Raw genomic sequence first — 7492 nt, 5'->3', positions numbered from 1 at the left:
ACCCCAAGATGACATAACATCCCTTGATGTCAGTGAGGATACGGCAGATAGAAATCAAGGTTTCCACACTTATCATGACATCATGATAACTTCTGATGATCCCACTGATGGCTACCTGACTGCTATGGCTACAAATGAACAGTTAAATCAAGATGTATGTACTGATGATGGAGACCAAATGCAAGACATTCAACAAGAAAAACATTCCTGTGAAAAAATAGTTGATTCCATGGACAATATTGATTCTGTTTATCTTGAGATTGAGTGAAATTAGTGACAAAATAATATTGATAATGTTACAGTTTCAGGGGTGGATCCATGATTTTTTAAATGAGGGGGCACCAATTATTTTTACAGGACTAGGTATAATATAATTATAAAGTAAATAAATATTTAATAATGGTATAATCTGTGTTCAGTATATGCTCCTATGTAATGTTGTAACATTTTTATTTCTATTTCATTTATTCATCAATTACAATAATAAAATAGAAAAAAAAGACATTAATATAAAATATAATGATGAAAGGTACAACCAAAAAAACAAAACTTGTAAATCAAGCTGTCCAAAGAAAAAAAACACAATATAATAAAATAACAAATGCCAACAACAGCGATAAATTGAATAAGGAAAAAAATTACATACAAAAAACATACCAAGAAAGACACACTCGACAGCACACACAAAAGCCCAAATACCAAAAACAATAAGTGAATAAATAAATAAAATTAGTGAATAAATTATTATTTTTTTTAATAATAATAATATTAATAACTAATAGTAATATTATTAAATATTTTTCAATTTTCTATTTTTTTCTTAAGTAAATAAATTATTTTTTTAAATAATAATATTAATAAATACTAGTTATAATAATAAATATTTTTCAATTTATTATTTTTTTCTGTTAAAAAAATAAGACACCAGTGAATATTTGATATTCAATACAAATTTGTCAAGCAATTTAGTTTAACTTTGTGGATCAATAATGTTTTCTTATCTTACCTTATTTTTATTTTAATTACATAAAAACTAAATTACTTTATATATGTTTACCAACTGAGACTGAACTTTTTCATGAATGATTTCTGCTATAGTACAAACTAACTTCTTGTTATAAATTATAGCAATGAACAAAACATCTCACACTTAATTCATTTAACTATATTTAGTAGTTCTGTAAAAGCATTAGGTAAACAGAAGTAAAGGTATGCTTAATATAAATGTTCATATCAATAATGTTTACTGTAAAATCTTATTATTACTATAGCATATAAAACCTAGAGAAATAGAAAATATATGCTCCTGTCCACACTTTCTAAATGTACTGTTATCATTTAAAACATAACTGAAACATTACAGTGAAAGCAAGCAATAGTATAATGGTATTTTTTTTATTTTTGAATGCCTTTAAAAGAATAGGAAAATGACAGAAGAAGACTTTATACAATTAGATTAATTTTTATAAATAACTGATCACAAGAAAATTTGCTTTCTGTTGCCGCTTCAACGTAAGCAATTCGATATAGTGTACGAAAAGTTATGACGTTGCAAAGAAACGACTCCTCATAAGCCAGCTCAAATTCTATTGAAAACACACTAATATCACCTATGTTTTCGTAATTCAACCCAAAAATGACAGGGCGAAATATTTGAAAAAAAAAAAATTGTAAATTGTTTGCAATAGCTATATTTATAACCTTCTATAAACTGTTTCAACCTAATTTATTCGACCTTTTTTGTTTTAAAAACAGTAAATGTTTTTGAGGAAACACTAATGGTTAAGAGAAAGGGTGATTTTCACGGCCGCACGTTTGCAGTTAAGTGGACCAAACAGATTGATACGTACAAATATGACAAGCAATGTAGGTTCTCTTTGTGTATCAATAATGTTTTTGCTCTAGTACCTTTTTTTAATTATGAAAACTCAATGTACAGTATATTTACCAGGTAAGACTAACTTTTTCATGAATATTTTCTGCCATAGTATAAACTAACTTCTTGTTATAAATTGTAACAATGAATAAAAAATCGCACACTTTATTTAACTATATTTAGTAGTTCTGTAAAAGCATTAGGTAAAGAGAAGTAAAGTTATGCCTAAAATAAATGTTCATATCAACAGGGGCGTACGGTGAAAAATCAAATGGGGGTCGAAACGAAAGCGCAGGGGGCAAGCTGAACTCGGAGCAATTTAGCGAAGCTTTCAGAATTCGCGGGGTGCGTTATTTGTGAGTGAAGCGAGCATATTTAAAGGGCACTTTCTTTAAAAGGGGGGGTCGACCGCACCCATCGACCCCCCCACGGTACGCCCCTGATCAACAATGCGTACTGTAAAATCTTATTATTACTATAGCATATAAAGAATAGAGAAATAGAAAATGTATACTCCTGTCTACACCTTCTAAATGTACTGTTATCATTTAAAACATAACTGAAACATTACTGTGAAAGCAGGTCAATAATTAGGTCAGCATAATAAAAAATGATAGGTTTACGTCCAGCCGTTCTGGACATATGTACAAATTGAGCTTTGTTACTTTGTTCTACCATGGAGAAAATATTCTCCATGATTTTACTATGTCCTTCTAAAAAGGTTTATTCCATCATTCAAATATAAAATGGAAAGATAATGAGGTTTTTGGGGATAGCACACCAGCCACAAGAAGTTATTGATGTACCAAGGAGGTAAACCTCTTGGATGTACCTACATAAAATGAGAATAAACTTAAAGTGATGTCAAATCTGATATGGGACCATATGGTGTACCTATATGATAATATTCAATAATTTCTCTTTGCAGTGCCAAAATAAAATCTTCAGAACCACAAATGCCAAGCCTCTCATTTATTCTACTTTAATGGAGATGACTTAAAATGTGAAGCTACAACTATCCATCTTTTCAATTAAAATGGAAATATTTGTTCATTGTAAATAAACATAATGGATGGTTCAGTTGATGTTGGTATCATCTTTCACCTCACACAGGGATCTCAAATGCAATGTATCAGCTTGCAATGATGAAAATTTAAAAAAAAGTGGGGTTTGAATACTAAATTTAACACTGACTTGGATGCACTGCGTCCTAGTGTAGTGTGAATTTTTAATATTTGTTTTCAACTAAAGGTAGCCTCATTTAAAGAGTGACCCTCCCAATCTTATTCTGCTGAAAGGTCAGCTAATATTCAAAACAAAGTGATGCATCTATTAAAGTCCCAAATACTGGGAGTAACCTGCGATAGATTACTTCAAAATTATTTTAACTTTTGATCACATTGGCACTATTGAAACTTTTGTTGGATCTAAAGGGAGATTTTTATAATTTTGCTGGCTTTCCACTCCATCAAACTGCGCATAGCAGCGTCGAATATACAATTTTCACCGCGTTTACACTATGCTTTTTCACCATCGAATAACAACGTGTTTCTTTTGCAGTATTTGACAATGTAACTTCCCGTACTGTACAGAAAATAAGAACTGAGTTGGTCAACATATTTACAAGTTCGGCTTGAAGATTACAACTGATGTGAGTAAACATTCTGTAGACTACCTTAATGTTACACTCAATCTCCAAACTGGTAAATATCAGCCATTTAAGCATGGTTTCCTGTCGACGTAAAGGTCAGAATTTCTTACGTTTCATACGTTTCTTATGACTCTTATGCAAAGTTGAAATAATGCCAATGTCAACGACGTTTGCGTTGATTGTGTTGGGCCGCAGATAAACAAGCAATTTTCAGCCGTTTACGAAAGTTGAACTTACGACATTGAACTCCATCCAGAGTCCAAAACGAGCGCTTGCGACTGTTACGCTGAGTTGAATTTTTCTTGCGATACGACGACGTTAAAATGACGTAATTTGTAGTCACTTATGATTGGCTGCCTTTCCCACTAATCTGTCCTTACCCAGGGTTTTCACGCAAATGTAGGCCTCTACCTCTTTATATTATGAGCTGCACTGTAAATGTTAGCAAAACGTCTCAACATGGATTATTGTAAAGAAGTTAGGCCTACATTATTAAAATACAAAAAGGCCTATTTGATGTTTGTAAAATTCATTTTGTTTCACAAAATAATGATGCTTCGAACATTCCCTGAACATTCGTGTTTCATACATTGTAATTCTGGGAAACTGAATTAATTGGCCACGGCCTCAGGGTGCTTGTCACCCAATCTATTTTGAGAGAAAGATTAGGACAAAAAAAATATCGGTAAGCAGGAAAGTTGGATTGGTGGTAAACTTTAGCCCTAACTGACAAAATAGATATAAAACGGTCCTCACTCCTGCTGTATAATTAGCCCCCTTGGTTTGTGATAAAATTAGTTATTTTCATTTTTACTACTATTCTCATTGAAATTTCGCAATGGCCAACTAATTTGTTGCAGTATTATATTATTATACCATCATTGTCGTCATTACCATAATCAAACGGTGCTGCTGAGCTAGTGCTACTATTAATCCACTGGCATTAGGCCTATTTTAGTGTAACTGATACATTTTACAACCCCGGGTTTTAAGAACACTATTGGGACTGCTGAAATTGCTTTCAAAAATAAGAATAAATTGAGGTAAAATTTCAAATGCGATAGCCTAATTATGTTCTTTTTTTTTAATCTAGAAAAAATATTTTAGTCTTATTTTTACATAGGCACAGTAGGTGTGACAATGATGATATCCTTTGTAATACAGTACAGTATATTTGCTGTGAAATAATATTTGTCTATCTTTAAAAAGTGTGTAAAATAATATATATATATATATACATATATATATATATATATATATGTATATATATATATATGTACGTCTGAATACATAGAAATAAAGATAGAACGCTAATCAGGAAGCTACTTCACTTCCCGTATCTGATTGGCTGCTTCTTACGATTTCTGGTCCATAATGCTACGTCTCAATACGAAAGTTGACTTGGAGTCAACTTTCGTATGAGAGACGTAACACAAGGCAACGCAAGCATGATCACTCAAGCATTAAGTCACTGAATCGCAGTTTCCTGTCAAATCGTGAAAAATCGACGTATCGCATGAAAATTCAATACGACGGTTTCCTGTCCAACATCGCTTTGTGACAATTCAACCTTACGTTATGTCGATTTCACAACGCACCAGTCGCAATCGGTTTCCTGTCAAATTGCATTTTGTTATGATAAAACGACGTAGTCGTAGTAAATCTGCCTTCTTACGTCGACAGGAAACCAGGCTTTAGGAAGATCAGAGATCAACCATTGTATATACACAAAGATTCTAACCACCCCCCCCCCCCCCCCCCCAACTCTACCAACCTCCAGTTATAGTTATTTTGAAAGAAATACAATTTGGGGTCAACAGAAGAATTTCCCAATTGTCAAGTGATAAGCAGGCCTTCGACAACACGAAACTGATTTACAGTGAAGCACTAAAATCTATTGGCTTTAATAATAAAAGGAAGTATAATCAAGATGAGGCTGTAAACTATAAGCAAAAAAAAACCGGAGTAAGAATATAATATGGTTTAATCTGCCATATAGTATGAACTTTAAAACTAATGTTGCAAAGTAGTTTTTATACCTTGTTAGTAAGGATTTTCCCCTGAGAAATGCACTACATAAAATATTTAACAAAAATAATGTTAAAGTAAGTTACAGTTGTATGCCCAATATCAGAAGTTCTATAAACAAACACAATAAATGCTAATAAGACAATCCTACTTAATACAAGGTCAGAACTTGAAATGAAAGTTTAAACCAACTGATCATTTTGGTAAGCCCCACCCCATGGATATTGTTTTTAAGGCCCATAAAATGAAAACATGACTTTGCGCATGTTCCTAGACTAGCCTATTGGATAACACATTCAAATGAGTATATACCATGATAAAAATATAATTGGCGAAAAATTAACCAATCAGAGATATTGACAAGAATGCTTAAGGCTTACAGCAAAAATTCTTATCAATTGTAAAACAAGAAATTTGCACAATTTTGATTTTACTGTCCATGGATTTGATATCACCGGATTAGATTCTTCAGCTTTCTTTTATGCTAACACAGTTTTTTGGATTCTACATCTCTGGACTGCATTCACAAGATTCTTTTGGTATTCTTTGTTAAGATGGTTTCTATAACACTGGACTAACAAGCATCTATTGTATGTTAACACTGGATGGCCTAAATTCACACGTGCCTGTAACTCTGTTAATATTTTTTTACACACTGGACTAGATTCACAGGATCTTTCATAGATTTTATATCACAGACTTCATTCAGAATATTGTGTCACTGCTGTTGCTGAAATAGTGTGTTTATGTTCAAAGATATTAAAAGCCAAATGAACAGATACCTTTGAATACAATGTTATCATCACTGTCAATTGTAAACTTTGGAATATCTTTCTTCATGATATGTAGCTTGTATCTTACGTCATCACAAACAGTTATTTTGACGATACCAGACAATGAGCTTACATATTTTGTTGGTCAAAGGCTTAGTATTACTTGTTCCTTTGAATCATTTCAAAATCATATTGAAAAGAAACATATAACACTACTACATAATGACACAAATGTATCTGAAATAAATATATCTAACATTCTTGAATATAATTCTTTTGCAGACACATTACACTACAGCTCATACAAATTCATGAAACAAAGTCTCTCAGAGTCAGACACAGGATCATACCAATACAGCTACCATTCATATATTGAGTCTAACAAAGAAGAAGTTAAAGTTTGGCCAATTCCTCAGAAGCCTATATGCCAAGCATCTCAACCATACTACTTTGATGGAGATGAAGTGATCTTGAAATGTGAAGCCACAACATACCCATATCTTCAATTGAAATGGACCTCAGACAAAAACCCTTCTTTTAAAAACCCTCACTACAAAAAATTTATTGCTAAGAAAAACATGGATGGTACATCTTATCATTGTTATATAATTCCACCTATATTAATACAAGAATCACTTTCTTGTAAAGCTGTTATTTCTATCAAACAAAGACTTCAAGTCTTCATCAACAATACTGAATTTATACTAGGACAGCCAGCAGCACTGCAATGCATCATTGATAATAATGACTACCCTGAGCAGGCCCGTAGCCAGGGGGGTTTTTAGGGGTTCGGGCAAACCCCCCTTTTTCAGCGAACCCCCCTTTTGCCAGCGAACCCCCTTAGCCAGAAAACGATCCCCCGTTTCCAAGATAGTGCAATTTATTACCAAATGGGAGCATTTTTGGCACTGTTTATTTGTCGCTATCGATCGTAGTCCGATCGTAGAAATCAAAACAAAGCTGCAGCCAGCTGAATGACGTAACCACCAAGACTTCAAAATGAATATTAATGAGAGGTTTGTTGCCTAGGCTATTTGACCAATCGCGTGCTCCGTAGTTTATTTACTTTGGCACGACGTCATCACAAAAGTTTGGGCGCTCGACATTTTTCATTTCTCTGGGATCGAGGACATGCGACACGCCAAAAATAGCCTAGGAGGAGGA

Source organism: Anneissia japonica, unplaced genomic scaffold (assembly GCF_011630105.1).
Source record: "Anneissia japonica isolate Jap-2015-1 unplaced genomic scaffold, ASM1163010v1 scaffold1239_len605302_cov174, whole genome shotgun sequence".
Classification (NCBI taxonomy): Eukaryota; Metazoa; Echinodermata; class Crinoidea; order Comatulida; family Comatulidae; genus Anneissia; species Anneissia japonica.
This window is presented reverse-complemented; position numbering follows the sequence as displayed.